The 21142-nt window shown below is 38.6% G+C and overlaps 1 pseudogene; it reads right to left on the bottom strand.

The window, feature by feature from the left end:
* Window positions 1–625: 625 nt before the first annotated feature.
* LOC126973574 (uncharacterized) lies at window positions 626–13063 on the bottom strand (annotated as a pseudogene).
* Window positions 13064–21142: the final 8079 nt, after the last annotated feature.

The raw sequence follows: 21142 nt of genomic DNA, 5'->3' as shown, positions 1-21142 counted from the left end.
CTATATTCTTGCGGGTCAGACAGAAGACTTATTACGCTTTTTATCTGATTTGAGGTTAGAAACATTTTTTGGAAATTTCTGATAAAATATCCATTACCTTGTAATAAGAGTGGTAACATTATAATCGGGGCCCCACCCTCTACCAGATTTAACCACTTATAGCCCCTTCCGCCTGTCAAACGACACTTAAGCCAATCGTATTTTTTAGCGAAGTTATTGTGTAACTTTCGCTGAAATACGAGACGCAATAGTCACATAAAAAAATATTATTATATATAGCAATTATAACGTCATTACATATTTAGGAATGCCATATTAGCATAAACATCACAAGCCTCTTCTTATCTCAGTAATAATATTAGGAAACTAATCTTAATTAAGTCTTACATAACTCAAATAAACATCTTAGCAAAACAAATCACAGATAGTTAATTATAAATAAATAATAATCATCAATCATTCAGTACAAAAATTATCCTCTAATCTTAAAATATTAGGAACATAACATTATTATTATTATAGCTTTTTAATGGCACAAAGTTCCAAGGCTGAAGTTTCTGAATCCACAGTTCACTTAACAATTATCTAATCTGAGTTAATTAAATAAAAAATTTAACACTTAAATCTACAAAGACTCGTAAAAAGGTCTGTAGTACCTCGGAATGTGGTTTTTGTCAATCAGTTCCATTAGATCAGCCTTCTTTCTTTCAGCTAGTCCGGGTTTAGTTGTGTAGGCTTTTTTAACTTCAATATCAATGTCTTTTGTCTTCTTTATGACTATTGCTCTTTTAAACTCCTCTTCTGAATATGAGTTTTTGTAATAAAGTGCCCGAGCATCATCCTTTATGACTTTTATCATCTTGACTTCACTGATTTTGACTGGAACGTTTTCGTCATCTTTTTGTATTGCAAAAGACATTTGAGTGCATACATTCTTCCAATCATAAAAATCTTCAAAGCACATTTCGTTCACTCGGAATGGCACACTCTTTTTACGAGCAGATTTGATAGGACTGATGAATGCATCGGGCGTGTACATAGGTCCTCGTCGCAATTCTCTTCGCACTTGTCTTTCGATTTGTGAGTGTGCCGAATCAGCTTCATTTTGGGTATGTCCTCTGATTAAATATTTGTGTGTTATTGACTTTATATTTGGAAATTTCTGAACCGCGAAAAGGTACATGGCCACCATAAATTGGTTTTTTTGTTGTCCAGCACAGTTATCAGAATAAAATACTAGATGTATATCAGTACCGTTTGATATCTGCTCAAGATACTTAAATACACACTTACCTATTTCGTTCACACCTCTGCTTGCATTGCTTCATCCCATACATAACATTCTACAGTATTCTTCTGGACGTCATATAGTGTGAGATTGAGTACATTCAATTTTGATTTGTAGTAAAAGACGGATATCTCACCTTTTGGACACTGAAATACTGCTTGCAAGTCATATACGCAAACTGTCAGTTCTTCGTTTTTCTTGTCTTTTTCTTTTTCTAAACGTGATAGTCTCTTCTCTTCATGATGTCTTTCATAAGCGTCCTTTTTGGCTTCTTTTTCTTCGGGTGATGAATTTTTAAACGCTTCGCATATGTCACACATATCTTTTTTTGGCGTAAAAAAAGATATGTTGTGCTCTTGAGTAAAAATACGGTAAAACATTACATAGTTGATGAAAGGAACTTTCTTTTCCTTACAGATTTCGACGTAATCATGGTGCAGATCAGCAATGCTTTTGCTTCCATCAATGAAGGTTCTTCTTGAATGGGCTCGTGTATAGTGAGATTCAATTTTGGGTATTGAATCTATGAACTGCTTGGCCCCTTCTTTAATATTATTGTCAATTTTTGGTTGCTTTCCATGTCGTCCACGGTTATCTGTCATCAATGAAATATTTGTTTCCTTATTTTTCTTGCTTAATGCAGTTGTTATTGGGCGATTATTGATACAAAGCGTATTTTTGAAAATTACCTTGCTACTCTATATTTCTTCCCCTTTGAAATCAAATTAAAAGCATTATTAGTTCGCTTTAATAACCTGTCCTTCATCATCGCGTTTGACATAACGATTTACTGGAATGGCTTCTTCAACGGATGCAGCAATGAAACTCCATTGCTTCTCGATCTCTCCTAAATTCCAGAAATCTTTCAGTATTTCACGGCGTTGTTCTTCGGAAAAGTTTTTTTGGCACTTGAAAATACAGGTTTCTCTTAGTTGACGGGGGGGGGGAACAGTTTTTTGTGATGCTTTTGATTCGTAGGACTGTCCTGCATTTCTTAACTGTTTAGTAATGTTTTTTTTCCATTTTTCTTTATTCAGTGGTCTCTTTTTCGCTTTTTTTGTAGGTGTAGGGTCTTCATTTGTACTAATCTGTACGTCTGCAGACGATAGTTGTTTTTCAGGTGCGATTGCTTTATCAAATGGTCTTTTTTGCAGGTGTTGTTTCTCCATTAGTCTGTACGTCTGCAGTCTGACATCTAATTTCAGATACAAATGTTGGTGTTTCTCTTCCTGTGGGCACGATACTTGCAATGGCATCCAGCATTTCTCGTCTCATTCTATCGTCATTTCCTGTCATCATTTGTTTAGCTATGTTATCTATTTCTTCATTTAAAAACGAATTTTGTATTATATTTGTTGTATTCAAATTTTTTTTTACGTAACGTACGTGGTCGAGGTCGCCTCTGTTTGTTCAGACTGTGGTCTAGAGGAGTGTAAGCACATGCCTCCATCACCAAGATATTACGGTGCTCGGCCACCTTATCAAAGTAGCGTCACGATATCTCCTTGAAATGTTGAGCGATGGTCGGCAGCTCAAGATCGCGATGGAGATCTACGTTACGAACGACCCACGGCGCTCCGGTGGCCGTGCGCGTGAATCTATTCTGAACCACTTGCAAACGCTGCAAGTAGCTCGGCGGCGCGTGGGCAAACACGATGCTTGCGTACGACATAATGGGACGTACGATGGTCTTGTACAATGTCACCTTGTGTCTGAGCGGTAGTTTGCCTCGCTTGCACACAAGTAGATACAGGCGGCTTAGGACAAACCCGGGCTGATATGTTTTGCGAAGTTCATGTTACTGTTGAACGTAACACCTAAATATTTATAATGTTGGGCCCACGGAATAGGGGTCGCATATAATTTAACAATAGGTATAGGGGCCAAATATTTTATTTTATTAGTATTACCAAATAGTACCGCTGAACTTTTTGAGGGATTGACTTCAATCCGCCATTTTCTGAACCAGTCTCCTAGTTCATTAACGGCGGCCTGAAGCACTCTTATATGAGTCGCGAGGGACCCCCGAGTGGCGCCATAATATAGAGCCGTGTCGTCCGCATATTGTGCAAGTTGCACTTTCTGAGGCTTCGGGAGGTCACTCGTGAAGAGTGAGAAGAGGGTCGGGGATAGAACTGAGCCCTGAGGCACTCCCGACCTGATAACTTGTTGTGGATGTGGGATGTCACACAGGAGATAGCACTCTAGGCTACGTCAACCGAGTCAATGACGTCAGGTATTGAATCCAGGTGCTCGGACGTTTTGGTCTCGAGTTCCTTCTCCAACCGTTGCCAGTCGATCACTGTGTTAGTGGGTGGCTGGTAATTAACGGGCGGGCCTAGGCTTACAATGACCGGCCGGTGGTCTGAGTCTAGATCGTGAACTACTTCTATTGAATTTACATTAAGTGTTACATTTTTAAATAAAGCAACATCAAGTATGTCGGGTCTGTGTACGTTATGTAGGTATCGAGTTGGCTTGGAGGGAGCCATTACCGAGAAGTGTAGTGTGTCTATCAGTGCGTCTAGCAGTCTGCCTTTTCTGTTAGGGAATCTGCTGTTCCAGCTGGCGTGTTTGGCGTTAAGATCGCCACCTACAATAAGAGCAGCCCCGGTGCCGAGTAAAAATTTTATATATGATTCTAGATTTAATTTACTAGGTGGTAAGTAAGCTGATATCACAGTGATCGGCTGGTGATTCGCCATACTGACTCGGATGGCGGACGCCTCAATGTTGGTGAGCGCTGAAGGGTCGATAGGAATATATTCCTCCTCTAAGGGACCTCCTGAAGTATATGAGGGTGCTACCACCGTGCTGTGTGGCACGATCATTCCTAACTAGATTGTAATTTGCCATTCGCGGATCGCGAATCTTCGGTTTCAGGAGCGTCTCCTGAATCAAGAAAAGGTCTAACTGATGTTCGATAACGAAATCCCTGACCAAGTCTAGTTGCGGTTTGAGTCCATAAGCGTTAAAGTACGCTATACGGAGCGTGTGAGGTTTAAGCCGTCCGCTGTTAGCCATCGCGAATGTTATTTACGATACAGAAAGTCGGACAACGCTGTGAACATGTCGATGTTCTCATACATTAGTTCGAGAACGGCTTGAGCGTCGCTCTGAACTTCCCTGATCTTGCGGGCGAGGGCCTGCAGCTCCGCGATGTTTATTTGTTCGGCGAGATTGCATATAAACGCTATATCGGTAGCGGCGCCGTTTTGACGTGGCGCGGGCACGGCAAGCCGCGGCCGCGGGGCCAGTGCCGCCGGGCGGGAGGCCAACGGTGGCTTGTAAGGCGCAGGGAGCTGCGACTAGCGCAGTAGGCGTTACCGGGGCTACCTTGGTTGTAACAACCGTTGGTGATGACCTGGACCACGCATTGAATTGCGGTGGTGGAGCGGGAATATACGTCCGTGACGTAGTGCCCTGAGGCGCGCGGCGGCTGGGCTGGTCCCGATGCGTTGGCTTGGGTGCCTTGGGGCATCCGCGATAGCTCGCTGGATGCCCTTCGGTGCGACATAGAACGCAGGCTGGTGGCTCCGCATACTGGCTTGGGCGGGGGCATTCGGCAGTGCCGGGTACATTTGACACCGGTGGCACTGACCGGGCCTTTTATTCTTATATGGCACCTCGGCACGTACGCCCTGTAAGGAGCCTACGGCCTTAATGCCGAAAATGGCCTTTCCCTCCTTGGTGAGGTCCAGGATGACGACCACCAGGTTCGTTGGCCTCTTGGACACGTGTCCAAGCATGCGGTGTACCGCACACAGGAAAGCCCTGTGCCTTGAGGTCTTCAAGGACGTCTGCTGTGTCCAGTTCCTTGGGCACATTTCGGAGGACTACCCTTAGTCGCTTCTCCTCCGGGAGATTGTAAGTGTGGAAGCCCACACTCATATCTCGGAGGAGAGAGGTTGGGGCGCGGTGATCCGCTACCTCTCTAGTCTCCACCTTTATTAATGATTGATACGCTCTCGCTGAGTAGGAGAGCGATTTCGGGATTTTATTTTTAATGGCCATCCAGCGGGCCCTGTCCCCTATAAAGATGGGCGGGGAACGTTTTGGGCACACTGTCTTGGCAGCGGGAGTGGGAGAGGAAGCGGCAGCGGGCCGCTTTGCCGGTGGCGTCGGTGACGCCGGCGAAGAAGAAAGCGATACGTGTCCGCGCTTTTTCTTTTTACACTTGACGACTTCTACGAAGCCGTCATCATCTCCACATTCCGCTGGTGCGGAGGTGGACGCGCGGTCTGCGGAGACGGCCTGGGCGCTATCACCGGGTCGGTTGCGCAAGAGTACGAAATATTGTCATATTTTTTATGCAATTTTTACTAAAATGACATGTAAAATGTTTAGAGTCCAGTGAAATAATTAGAAAATGTTTATTATTATCAATTAATAATATTAAACATAATATTATGTATGTGTAGACTACATGGAAAAGAAAATTTCAATATTATTTTTTTACGATAATATTATTTTGTTAAGTTTGTCATTTGTGTCAGATGTTTTGAATATATACTATGAGAAATAGTAAAAAATAAAAAAAATATATTTGTATGTGTGCAAGTCACACACGGTAGAAGTGAAACTTCTGAAAAGTACCTGATTAAAAATACTCATTGAAAAATATTTAAAAAATTAACAGTCGCGCATAACATGAAGTTGGCCCTGAAATGAAAAATAATTACAAATTGTAACACTTTTCTATAATGTTTTTGTAAGTGTAAGCGTCGAGTCTATAAGGCTGAAAATCAAGCCTGGTTCGGGCTCGGTTTTCAGCCAGCTATTCGTAAAATTTCCCAAAACTACACCCACCTGTACTTGATAATACCAATCGCTTGTTTTTTTTATATCGTGTCTGTTTTTTTATTATAACCTGAAATCTGAATCTTGCTATTTTTTATCGCGTTCTCTAGACCGTTTTTATACGCCGTTAAGGGGCATTTTATTTCAACAAGCGCATCTTTGCTCACGATCCCATCTGGTGAAGCTCCAATGAATGGATAATCCTTGTCAATGAACAGGCCACAAGGCTCAATAGTAATTGATTCTTGCTCTTGCATTTGTTGTAGTGCTTGCTGTTCTTTCTCGATACCGTGAGCAATGGCAGTAATGTGTGATTTTTTTTTATATAATATATTTTTAACTAATGAAGAAGTGTCGGTTGACTGTCTTAGTTTGCAGATAGGGCCGGAATTTGATGCTGTAACAAATTTTTTCTTATTCTATTCACTTGAATCTCTTTGCAGTACTGTAGATCTTACAATCAGGTCTCTATTCCTAACTGGTGCTGTTAAATTATCAATAAAATGTTGTTTTGCTTTCTCTATTTGCTCTGGTGTCAAATCTGGAGCTGAAAAGTTTGGTCTGTAATCAAATTGCAACTTTGTTTTATCTTGAAATTTACGTATTTTTTATGGGGTGCTCTTTATTGAGTTTCCTCTTTAGCGACCGTCTTCGTTCCATTTCTTTGAGTTTGCCTTTTGGGCTAACTCTTATAAACACTTTTTGTACACTTGAAATCGTTGATCCTTTATTAAAGGAAACTACAGCAGCAGAACATCTGGCTTGATATCCATTTCTCTGAAAAATTATTCGCTTTCCTCCGACGAATTTTGCAACAACACTGTTGAAGCGCTCAACGTTGTTTGTATCAACATTCTCAATGAGACTGCGCGATTTTGCTGCTACAGTAGCAGTGAATGCATTTAACCTAAACAAAAATGTGGAATTCCGTATGGTTATCATCTCATTTTTTTTTCATTTTGTCTTATAGAACAATAATAATCTTTACAAAGGCTGTGATCCCCGTAGGCATAATTTACTGCATTGTTAATATCATTGTGTAGCAGAGAAACGGAGGTGCTTTTAGGTTTATTTTCGAATTTACTATGGTATTCTATGGATTTGACTATTGTTTATCTCATAAACATAATTCTTGAATTTGTTAGAGTTTTCCTGCATGCTAGAGCATATTTGGTCTCTTTGGTCATATTTCGAAGTTTTTTACAAAAGTTACGCAAAATGTGGTTCCTGCATTAAATTTTTTCTACAGTTATCTGATAGTTTTCATATGGATTTGCGGTTAGAATTTTAGAGTATGTAGAGGAAATATACATAATATTATTATCTATGTATCCGATTCCATTGCACTTGAGGCACCACTATAATTTTATAACAACTGTGATTATTTGGAACAATTCTTGGCAATTATTGCTGCAGCACCAGACAAAGCTTTAAAATTTGTTCCATATGACCTTGCAGACCAATACCCGTCGACATAAACGTCAATTATTGGCACCCCATTTTTTGTTCTTCCCTCAAAAATAGCTGCATCTTTTTCACGCATTGCTGCAGCTTCCATCGAATCAACTGCAACATCTTCCCACTTCTCATACACCTGGTTCTGAAGCTTGCTATAATATTTCGTCGAAAAGATTGGTATATTCAACGCAGAGAACACTTCCTGGAACTGCCCGATGCTATAATTCCGCTAGCAGCTGCCATATTTGCATTAAAGCATTTTTCGTCGTTGTTCTCTTCAGATTTAATCACCACCAATTCATGGCATATATTACATTCGAATTTAAAAAATGATATCAGCCCTGATCTTTTCTCCCCTACCAATCTAAAATTTTCAGTCTTACAATCGAAAAGACCATTATGACGCGCTTTATTTTGTAGCTGAGCAAGAAAATAATTTATATCGACCAATCTTCTTTCAGTGACGGAAAGAAAATCATCCAAATCACTAACCGTCTCAACAGTCAATTCGGTTTGTTGGTTTTCAACACTGTAACGAAAAATGAAACTTATATGTAGAACGAAATACTTAAAAAAAATTGCTACTTGTATCTTTAAAATACTGCCTACTCATTTTCTGCATGGGTGATCAAATCATTGGTAGCTTCAAATTTATCTGAATTAATTTCTATATCTCTTTCTTGTAATGCTCCTACTGTATGTCTAAAAAAATTAACAATTATATATAATAGTTATCTTGAAAAGTTATTTTGAAAAAAAAAAATGCTATAAAATAATTCACTAAATGTATTCATAAAACCAACACAGAAAATTTAGAAATAGTAATAAACTATCGAATAAAATTAGTTTTGTGTTGATATCTATCATAGTTTTAATATAACATGAATAAATCAAATAAAAAAGACTATTTTTCAAAAAATAAATTTATCGAGAGTTTTTTTCGTAATCGTGTTTTCGAAACTGCAATAATTTAGTTAAAGAAATGAAGATAAACATGTTAAAAACGTACCTCGTGGGGGAAATTAACAAATACGGAGCCCCCGTCGGTCTCGTTTCTTAAGGTGGGTACAGATTGGTGCAATGCAATATGTAATGTAATATTCTGCCTTACATTGCATGTTCCCTGCTGCCTTGGACGTGTGGCGCGCGCGGTACGAGCATTGACAACGAATCAGAACGAGAACATCTGTTCCCGCATTTCGTTACAAACACTAGCCCTCGTCACACGTGTTCTTTTCTTTGCCCACATCACTCTACTTAAGTCGATATACTTACGAATCATGGAGTCTGAAGACAGCCTTCTTGCTCTGACGATTATTAGTGCTTCATTGTTAATCATTCATCAACTTTTAAAAAAACGCCAAAGAACCCGAAGTTGCGTTGGTGGCGCACAGAATTATATAAACGGAGAGAAGGCAGAGAACTGCTTACAGATGTGAATTTCCAGCAAAGTGGCAAATACAAAAGTTTTACGAGGATGACGCCAACAGACTTTGAAAATTTACTCGCGATAGTCGCACCAAGAATAAGTCGAAAATATTCAAATTTAAGAGCTCCAATTTCAGCCCAAGATAGACTAGCGATTACTCTTCGATTTTTAAGCTCCGGGGACTCTTACACAAGTCTACAGTATACATTTAGAGTATCTAAACAATCTATAAGTGGAATTATTCCTGAAGTGTGCTCTGCTATAATTGAAGAATTAAAAGAAAACATTAAGGTACGTATAATCAAAATCTTTATTTTTCTTTGTTAACTAACTTAAATCAGTAAAATAATCTATAGAAGAGTGTCTTATGAAGAGACCGACAAAGGCTGCTGGTTGATTGAGTAGTTAGCAGCGTCTACATTTTCAGCTGTGGTATAACCGTAGGATACTTGATAAGTTGAGGAACGATTGGAGTATGGTACTGTATATGCATTTGGTTGATGTTGCCAAGATTCATAATATCCCCTTTCCGCTTTCATAATAATTTCAAATATTGCGTGTTCAACCGAGGACTAGGAAGTCTGAGAGGAATAGTTACTCATTTTAGCTCCTATAAATGAAACAAAATTTTTTGTTAAGTCAGGAATGCTTGATGAACTGTCCAATTTCTGTGTAGTTGTTTTCAATATCCCCACTACATCGGTAAGAACATTGTTTTCGTCTCTTCTGGATCGTTTCGCTTCCTGTAGACCATGCTCATTTGGTGGTGCTGGAGGGGTGAACTCATGTTGCGTGGCTTCGGTGGCATTGTTTTTGGAGACTGAGCGTTGAATGGACTCCTGGAAATAATAATAATGATTTAAATATTTTTTTTAAGGTACCCACGACTGCCAACGTCTGGTTGAAGATAAGTAAGGATTTGAGAGACCGGTGGAACTTCCCACACTGTATAGGGGCATTAGACGGGAAGCACGTTTTACTTCAAGCCCTTATAAAAGCGGAACCGAGTTTTATAATTATAAACAAAATTTTAGCATCGTTTTGTTTGCTCTAGTTGATGCAGACTATAATTTTCTATTCGTAGACGTAGGTTCAAGGGAGGATTTCTGATGGCGGAGTTTTCAAAGATACCCAATTATATGATAAGATAGAGAATCGAACATTAGACCTGCCAGAGTCACGTCCCCTATCCGATAGAAATGTTTCTATACCATATTTTTTTAGGCGATAGTGCGTTTGCTTTAAGTGAATACTTGATGAAGCCATATGCTGGGATACATCCAAAGGGATCATCGAAGATAATATTTAATTATATACTAGTCAAAACAAAATAAGGGTCACTTGATTTTTTTGGCCTCGCTAGCGATAATTTATTTTTTATGCCTTCTCAAGTAGCTGATAATTTATTGTGGTGTTACCTTATTTGTTTACACATATTTTTTGAGCATTCCACCCGCATAATTTTTTAAAGTGGGTAGTTTCAGATAATTTATTGTAACCACTTGATTCTACCCGATTTTAAGACGGATTTCAACTCAGTCAAATTGACGATTCTCTCAGGAACACGGTAAGTTTTGTTTGACTAGTGGCTGAATTAACATTTAAAAAAAAGTTATGCCGAGAATTCTAAGTCATATGGACTTGCCAACCGTAACTAGGGCCGTAACATTGCTTCAAGAAGGCCATTCGCAGCGTTCTGTGGCGTTGCATCTGGGTTTTTTCCCGGCGAGCGATCCAGAATGCTTGGAATCATTTTCAAGAGACTGGGAGACTAACCAGGAGACGGGGATCTGGCAGAGTTCGAGCAACTACAGCACAGGAGGACCGCTACGTGCGCTTGACTGCGCGTAGAGAACGCTGTATAACAGCCCGTTCCTTACAAAACCGTTTGCGGCAGGCGACCGGTACACGTGTTAGTGATCAAACTTTTAGAAATCGTTTACACGAGAACCAGCAGTTCTCCAGGAGACGCGTAGTGCAGATACCATTAACAAGTGCTCACCGTGCAAACCGATTATCATTCGCAAGGTAGCATCTGGCGTGGGATATGAATGATTGGAGGACAGTATTGTTTACGGATGAGTGCAAAGTTAAATTTTTTAGTGATGACCGTCGCATTAGGGTCTGGAGGCGTAAAGGTGGACGATTTTCGGATGCTTGCATCCATGAAAGTGATAGATTTGGGGGCCCCAATGTTATGGTATGGGGAGGAATCTCTATGTCAGGCAGAACCGAGCTGGTAATTCTAAACGAAGGCACAATAACAGCTCAACGTTACATCGAGGAGGTCATAAGACCCCATGTGGTCTCATATGCATACAGAATCGGCGCAAGATTCCACCTGATGCACGATAATGCTGGCGCTCATACAGCTAGGGCCACCAGAGAAGCCCTAGAGGAGGCTGGTATACAGGTGTTGGACTGGCCTGCAAACAGTCCGGATCTAAATCCCATTGAACACATGTGGGACTTACTGAAACGCAGTGTTCGAAGCACAAACCAACCCGTGCATATTGAATGACAGCTAATAAGCGTTCTGATATCAGCTTGAAACAAATTCCTCAAGAAACAGTGGTACACCTGGTGGAGAGTGTACCTTCTAGGCTTCAAGAGTGCATTAATAACCGAGGACGGCATACTAGATATTGAGGAAAGTCATAAATCAACCAAAATTGTAGGTTTTTATTTTTTCAGATTTTTTTTTCCTGACTAATTATTTTTGCAAAAATGTTAATTTTTAGAAAAAGTGGAGAAAATTTCATTTTTTAATGGAATACATCATTACTTTATGGTGTCAACAATAAAAATCAATCAATTTATCTGATTGAATCATTGATCAACCTTTACACCTCAAGAATTCATGAGAATACTGTAAAAACGTGGTGGCCCTTATTTCGTTTTGACTAGTATAGATTAAGCAGAGCTAGACGGGTTGTTGAAAACGTATTTGGCATTGTACCGTCTGTGTTCAGAGTTTTAAGAAAACAGCTTTTACAACCCGATAAAGCTGAATTGGTAGTTATGGCAATCACTCTTTTACACAAATATTTAAAACGTCACTCTACAAACTTGTACATGATTCCAGGGTTCGTTGATAGGGAGGAAGATGGAAATTTAAATGAAGGTACGTGGAGGCAAAATAATAATAACATCACATCAATACTGCCTGTAAGAAATATCCCTAGACGATCACCTGCGCATCTTAATGCTATCAGAGACGCATTAGCTGATTATTTTATGAATGAAGGAAAGGTTTCTTGGCAAGACAGATGCTCGTAGTTTAAATCTAACCGTATTTTTTCTCTTTCTTCGTGTGTTTCTATCGTCTAAGAACTTTAAAGCATTGTAGGCAAACCATCGACTTGTGTATGTGTCCGAAGTACCTGCAATAAAACACACATACATTAATACACTTTTATTTATTTACTAGCTTAACTTTAACTATTGACCTATAGTTAGTTACTGCACATAATTCTTTTAATAATAAACTATGTTATTTAATGCATAATAACAATACTATTTTAGCTCCTACAAAACGTCGTCAATATTGAATTTAAACAAATAAATTAAAAATAAATCCCTTGGCAGCCACGTTTAACTATCAACTATTTATTATTTAATCGACTTAAAACATCCTGTATAAATTAAATATACATATATGTTTTTATTCGCTAGGTAACTAGGTATAAAAAGTTTATGCAAAAAAAAAAATTTTTAGATTTATAAACTCCATTGTACTTTTTTTGTAATTTGATTTTATCTAAGTAGGTACCTTAATTTTTTGATGACTTAAATTTTAACAAATACCTATATAAAAACAAATAACATGCGCTACCTTTTCCAGTGCCCTTGGATTTTTTTTCCTTTCCTATTTCACGGCGCTAAGAAGAGAGAAGACTTGTCATTTTGTTATTGCACTTTTCTGCTGTTATTTTCAATACATTTCCCATTTCGTCCCACGCATCTTTCTTTAAATTTTGTTTATAAAAGTTTTCATTTTGAGGGTTCCATAAAACTTCCCTTGTTCTGTATTCCTCTATCAATAAAAGTGACTCGTCATCACTCCACGCACCCTCTCTCACCGCCATGATCGTTGCGCATGCGAACGATACGAACGACCGTCCACGGCTGAGTCTTGCGCACCCCTTTGTGTTCGTACTAAAAACCGACAAATCTCGGATGGAGCCGCGCACGAGTTGTAACGCTCGGAGCGTGCGCGACCCAGGCGCAGTTCGTGCGCGCGAGGCGTCCACACTATGGGAATTCTGTTACATTGCAGCAATGTGGACCTCAAATTCTTGCATTGCATGTTACATTGCACCAATCTGTACCATTAAGTTCCGCCACATCCTCTTCCGGGATGCCAAGGACGATGCGCACTTTGCCATTTTCGTCCGGTTTTGAAATATGGTACAGATTCCAGTTGCGGACGTTGTACTAGGGATTCTGACCGGCGAATCTGGTTTGCAGCAAGTTCAAGTATTCGCCCTTAAGAGAACCTCGGAATGATCATTATATGAATATCGGCTTGACGCCGAACAACCAGTCCCTGTGTGGCAGTGGCGAGGTGATCTTGGTAACTGTCTTTTTTAGCCATTCCAGGGTGTATGTATCCTCACAGCAAAGCAACACTTAAAATATGTAATTTTTTTTCTTACAGCTCGTTCGGAAGGCAGATTTCCTTAGAGAAGAACGAGCAAGAAACTCTTTTTCAAAACTGAATGATATTACAGATTCTTATTTTAAAAATCATTTCAATTCCAATATATGCAAAGTGATGCAACCAAATACACAAACGTCAATTACTAAATGTCTTACACGAGTAAGGAAATAAAAATGTTAATTAATAAGTAAAAACATAGTTAAAGTTATTGAGTACATACTTAAAGTACAATACAGTATGCATCAATCTACATATACCGTAAATAAAATAAAGGCATTATGCGAGCATTTTAGTAGCTATTATCTTATAAAAAAATATATAATAACTTTGTTTTAAAAGAAATATAGAAAAAATAAAAGAAATAAAAAAAGATTCATCAGATTTCCCGGTGAGGGGATCATCCAGTCACCACAAGCAGCACCCGTTCACGAGCATGACGGATCGCCTCCCTCGACCATATTTTAAGGAAGGGAACGACCCCCCCCCCCCCCCCCCCACGTTGCCGCCTTGTACCTTCAACGTGGTTGGCTTTGCCTCTGATTCTGAGTAGCCTTAGCGGGTCTGTGGAAGAAGTGGAGGCGCAGATATATGCGTCTATCGCTTCCCGTATGCTCAGCTTTGATATCTTTAAAGGGCTCGATCATTATAGCGACTTGCACGTCGTTGGCCCGCCAAATGATGGCATAATTGATAGAGCCGTTTTAGGAGCCGTCTACGTGGTGACAGATTGTCATCTTCTACAGGCAATGAATCTACTCTTCTCCCTTTTTGTCTTCGCTGAAAATACCAGAGCAATACATTGACTCGGCATCAGCATTTGGATCGTTAGGTTGAAGAACAGAGAGTCTATCGTCACTATAAACTAAACTAGTTTCTTCTTTCGTTTGTTTTTCTCACAGCCTCTCGTTCATGGCTGAGGCTCGGGAATATTTTTTTTTGTTGTTGTTTTGATGACAAGCTAAATTCTAATTGAAATTTTTAGGGATTTGCTGTAATTTTGCAAGGTTTGCCAGAGTTTCTGCCCCGGTTAAACAGTTTTTCTTTTTAATTGAGGATGAAATGGCATCATGGGAAGGTAATAAATATTTCTCGGGAAATATTTTCATTCATGGTGGGTGTGATTGGCCGATGACCTTCGGGTGACACATTTCTTATACCAAGATTTGGCTCTTGTACTGTAGATATTTCATGAAATTTATATTCATCCTCTACAGTTATAAAGTCGGCATGTGAAAATGTTTGTGTCGAGGGGATAAAAATGCCTGTTATAAATTTTGCTTGAGCATTGCCTCTCTGGCTCGAAATATCCTAACAGTCCAAATATAGTCTGAATTCATGTTGGTTCAGGTGTGTTGGGAATTTTGACATCGCTTCAGTGTCCGGTGTTCAGGACGAATGCCGCTAGAACTCACCTCGTATCCAAGGAAATCAATGATACCGTAGAAAAAGTGGCATTTATTTAGCTTTAATGGGAAACCGAATGATAAGGTAATTTTTAAACTTGTTCCAATCGCTGTATACCTTCAGGAACGTCCTTCGCGAGAATAAGAATATTATCCATGTAGAAGACTAGTGCATGTTTTATCTTAGCTTCGTTGGAAGACCGAAGGTGCGTTGACTTATACAATTGTACTCATACTATCCATTCGGTGTGACAAAAGCCGTCTTCAGTATTACTAATCCTAGAATAAGTTAATACTGACAATATATGGGCAATGCTGCCAGAAATAAATAAACTTATTATTATTATATTATTATTAAGTCGCGATTGTGCGGCTATTTCTTTCTGGTAAATGGCCAATGTAGTTGGTCTTCGTAAAGAGTATTGTTTCTTTTTAGTTTTTTTAACTTAATTTAAATTAACTAACCTAAATTTTTCTTTGTACTCTTCAATTGAATATAAAGTAGAATAATAATAATAATCATTTATTCTATACTTATAATAGTGTTGTGCCCTACCCTTGCGGTAGGATACCCGAGTTGCATAGGCTAGGTCCTTCCGAAAGGTTATATACATGACTTATTTTTTAAAAATAACATCATCTAAATGACGGCCCTCTCCAAGACGGCACGCAGATTTGTGAAAACTCTTGTCAATAAATCTGTGGTGATAGCTGCCATTTCTCCACGGATATTTTCCTTTAGCGGACTGATGTTTCTCGGATTGTTCATGTAGACTTTATGTTTGAGGTATCCTCACAAAAAAAGTCAGGAGGCGTCAAGTCAGGGCTACGTGGGGTCCAAGGGATATCACCTCTTTTGGAAATTAGTCTTGCAGGAAACATCTGTCTCACAACCGCCATAGAGTCATTTGATGTGTGACAGGTCGCTCCGTCTTGTTGGAACCAAGTCCTCGTATTCGCTATTCTCGATTTCGCAAGTTCTGGAAATTCAAATTCAAATTCACTTTATTCATGTAGGTCACAGAAATGACACTTATGAATGTCCAAAAATAGAAATATTTTTTCTTATTGAATTTACCGCTACTTCGTAAAGGGTTGAGCTAATGAGATGAAGTAGCAAGAAACTCATTGCCACTCTTTTAAGTCAAGATTTACATTTTAATTGTTGTATAAATCATTTCAATTACAATATATATGCAGTGACGTAACAAAATTACTCAAATGCCAAAAACTGAAAGGCTTACACGAGCAAGTCAAGTAAATAAATAGAGGCATTATTTGAGCATTTCATAAAATAAAATATACAATAACTTTAAGATAACTAAACAAAGGAAATAATAATAAAAAAAACACATTAAGCATACCTCCGGGTAACAAGATCATCCAGCCACGACGAGTAGCGCCCGTTCACGAGCATGAGGCAATTGTCCCACCAACGACGAGAAAACGACAAACTATCGGCTATTTTCTCGCTCAAGAAACGTACAATAGATATACTTTCCGTGTAAACAAAAGAGATGCATATACAAACAGTTGATCGCTGACTATTCACACTGCCGGCGAGCACTCGCTTCACTAGTTTGTCGCTGAGCGACAAGAGCTATGAAAGATAACACTCGCTCGGCGATACTCGCCAAGCGATTAGAACTCACGCTGTGAGAGCAACCAGTGGTCATTTCTCTACAGTGCGTATCTGAAAGTACACGTTTTTTTTTTATTTAATATGAATATCGAAAAATCATTTGAATTATCACTGTTATCTAGTTCAGACGACGATGATGATGAATTCTATGATACGATTTGTGTAGTGGCTGCGGCAATTCTGAATAAACGTAAGGAAAAAATTAAGAAAAAAAGAAGAATATGGATGGAAAATATTAATTATTTCAGAAAAGAATGCAGTGAATTCAAACTATTCTATGAATTAACAAATCATGGGTTTCGCACATATTTTAGAATGACAAGAGACGAGTTTGAATATTTCCATAGTTAAATAGAAGATGACATTAAAAAAGAAAATACAAATTATAGAGAAGCTATTGGTACAAGAGAGCATCTCGTCATTACATTAAGGTAAGGCTCTATCGCTTGGATTGATTTCAGCGGCAGACATTGAATCTTGTATCTCTTCGTTTTGGCTACGAGTAGTATGTTCTCCAATTCCAATTCGCTGCACACCAGAACCGCTGGGTTCAGGTGAGGCAGAACCGTGTCTAGAAGAAAAATTTGTCTGACTCGTAGAAGGGCGAGAGTTGTAAGAATAATCGTTTGAGTAGTAACCGGTATATGAATAGTTTGTATTAGCAATATTGTCTTCAGCATCCATTACCAATTGAAACAACTTTCTTTTTATTGTTCTTTGATAATACTCCGGCATCTGCTTTGTACTATGAAACATTGAATCAAAAAAAGCTATTAAAGGATCACTTGATGTTAGTATTTCTTTACGTAACTCATCTCTCTGCGCAGTTCGTTTTGCTCGATTATCATCCATATCTTTTAAAAAATTTAACAAATCCTCGTCATTATGAATTATTTCATCCGTCTTCCTTTTTTTGGAGCTGTTATCGTATCTGCTGAATCTCTACTAACATCTGTATTAGCTGTTTCCTCGAAACTTGTCGAAATATCAGGATGTGGTGTTACATTTGTATCTCGTTCCGCATTTGTCATATATGGAAGCAAAAATTCCATGTGACTCATGTACTTCCAGGGTTTTATTTGTTTTTGTGACTGTCCACTTGTTGTCTTCTTGATTTTTTTTAATTTTTCACGGTGCGTGTCTCAGAAATTTTTCCATTTTAACTTTGCCTGTGTAACTGTAAATAAAACAAATAATTATAACACACCACATCAAAATTAATTTTATGTTAGTAACTAATATTATTTGATATTTTTATTTATTTTCATATATCTTATAACCGGAACTACATATACAGCATTGTCAAAAAGCTATAGAATAGGCCGTTCTACGCTCTCCGAAATAATACCAGTAGTATGTGAATCTTTATGGATCAAGTTGCAGCCAAAAGTAATGAAGCTCCCTACTGAACCCGAATGGAAAGTTATAGCAAAAGATATGATTTGTGGAATTTCAATAATTGCCATGGTGCAATTGATAATAAGCACGTGGTAATTTTTTCGCCCCGTAAATCGGGATCACAGTACTTTAACTACAAAAATACCATTTTTGATTGTACTGTTAGCAATTGCTGATGCTCATGGAAGAATTATAATGATCGATGTTGGATCAATGGGCAGATACAGTGACAGCGAAATATTCACAGATAGTAATTTCTACAATGTGTTGCAAACCAATGGTTTGAGATTACCCGCAGATGATCCCCTATATGAAGGAGGTTGGCCTCAGCCTTATGTTTTTATTGGTGACTGTGCATTTCCGTTGATGACACATTTATTAAAACCATATCCTGATCATGAAAGGTTGGATAAAGACCAGTTAATATTTAATTAAAGACTGAGCCGAGCACGCCGAATGGTAGAAAGTGGGTTTGGTATGTTGGTGCACAAATGGCGTATCTTTTTTAGGCCATTAAATGTTAAAATAAGTACCGCCAAAAAAATTGAAAAGGCTGCGTGCGTTCTACATAACTATGTATTACGCAATGAAATCGAAAAGGCGCCTTCACACTCAGTTTTTTCTGATAATATGTCAAGAAATTACTCCGAGGTATCTGAACAAAACTCAGCAGATTTTGAAGACGGCTTTTTTGTGAGAGTATATTTCATGGAGTATTTTAATTCCATTGGAACAGTTTCGTGGCAAAATAACCGTGTGCAAAATGAATTAGATTCTGATAGGATAACACATATCTTACATTACACTCTGCAAATGAATATTGATTTAACTATAGGTATATGTTGTGTTAGATAGATGTTAAATAAAAAACTTGCCACTTTCTATGTTTGTTTTCTTTAAAATGTCTTTCCAAGCTGCGTCCTTCACGTCTCATTGTTTATATGAATTCAGTTTTGTGTCCCAAAGAGAGGGATATTGTCGGACACATATTCAATAAAAAACTCATCATTTTTTATTGGAAAATTGGGAACACGTCTATCGCGTATGAGGCCGCAAGACTGACTGTACGCTTGACTGCCGCGAGCGAGTGAAGCGAGTAATCGCCCGCCTCACTCGCACACTCGCTTATAGCCGAGGTTCACAAATATCGTAACTACGCACTCGCTCCCCGCGTCTCGCTAACTCGTTTCTAGTTCTAGCTTTACTCGTTAGTCGTTAATCGTTGCCGGTGAGACAAGTGCCTGACGCATGGACCAGCCATCGCCTCCCTCGACCATATTTTAGGGAAGATAACGACCCGCCTCACCTCGCCGCCACAAGCAGAGGCATTTAAGCGAGCATGACGAAGTGGAGTCAAATATCCCTCTAACATCGCAACATAGCGGTCGGTGTTAACGGTGATGTTTCGTCCTCGTGAATCTTCAAAGAAGAAAGGGCCAATAATTCCTTTGCTTGATATTGCTGCCCATACCGTTACTTTCGGACTATGCAGTGGTTTTTGATGTTTAATTTTTGGATTCTCGTCGTTCCAATAGCGACAATTATATCGGTTTACGAACCCATTTAAATGAAAATGAGCCTCGTCAGAAAAAAGGATGTTGTCAAAAGTGGATAATCGACTAAGCATTTCTTCAGCAAATGCCAACCTTGCTCCGAAGTCGGCCTCTTTAAATTCCTATGTTAATTGGAGCTTGTAAGGATGTAGTTTAAGATCCAACTTCAAAATTCGCTGTTAACTTTGTCGCGACAAGTTTAAAGTCGCCGATCGCTTCCGAGTAGACGTTGTCAAACGTTTGTGCTTATTTTTGTTACGAATTTTCCGATCTAAATGCTCCGCAGGAATAACGGTCCATAACCTATTGGAATGTGGAGCACATGTAGAAGGAAACACGTTTACTCTGCTAAATTAATACAATGAGCACACAAAGTATTCACATGGATATAGTTTTCTAATGACTGACACATGACAACGTTTTCTTTTTTCACAGCATAGTAAATTTTGAGTTTACACTCTAACAATTATAACACACACACAGTTGGTTCTTCTTAGATTAATAACTCTACGTTTATTTTAGTCAACTCAATCTTCTTTCGTTTTAATACTTCAATTATATCACCGATGTCTCGCGTCCCGTAGGTTCGGCGGCGCCATTGTTTATACAGATGAGTAACTTGGCGGTCACATGGATTTTTTTTGCATTAAATAAAGTAACGTAAGCATACTTTTCACATTATCCTATGATAGCTATTTTGTGATACAGTTTTACTGCTGCAGCTGTCATCCCACCTTGAAAATACGATTCAAATTGCTTTATCGTGTCTTCGGAACAACGCAGTAGGCTTAATGCTTAGGCGACATTGACTCGGTGCGAATCATTACAGTAATTTATCTCTATTAGAACATTCAATCCCCGTTTCATTAGTAGTAAATTTTTTATCGTACTCTTAGTTACTTTATGAGATTTTATCCCAATGCTTGCTTTACAATTATAGTTTTTCGTCACACCTTTCTTTTTATCTTTGGTTTTGTTCCTTTCCGAAAGATGACAAATAAATACTTTGCTGAAATGATATCGTATCTGCTGCGAATATCTTCTCAACATAATTCAATTTGTTTGAGTTGTACACACATGTTATAGAGCATCGAATCTTACATTACCATCGTCTCCATCATAGTTAACGACTTCAAAATTGTCCACAATACCACTAAGTATGTTATTCATTAATTCCATTTTAATTAAAAAAAACGTAAACATAACCTCAAAATGTTCTAATGGTTCACTTTGTATTTATTTATCACGAACACAAGATAAAATGTTAATAGTTCACAATATTAGCAATATATCTTTTAATAGTTCCATAATCTAGTAACTAGGTATTTAATTATTTGTATTATAAAGGCGTCATATCGAAAAAAACAAGCGAATATTACTGACGAAGTACGGAGACGCGAGCGGTGAAGTTTACGCGCGCACTTCATGGCTAAGTTCCATTCATCGCCTTGGACACGTGTTTAGATGTACAGTTTGCGTTGCAAACCCGTGCGCGATTGTAGGACACG

Source organism: Leptidea sinapis, chromosome 29 (genome assembly GCF_905404315.1).
Source record: "Leptidea sinapis chromosome 29, ilLepSina1.1, whole genome shotgun sequence".
NCBI classification, from domain to species: Eukaryota; Metazoa; Arthropoda; class Insecta; order Lepidoptera; family Pieridae; genus Leptidea; species Leptidea sinapis.
Note: the sequence above shows the minus strand (reverse complement) of the source record. Positions and strands in the feature narration are given on the sequence as shown.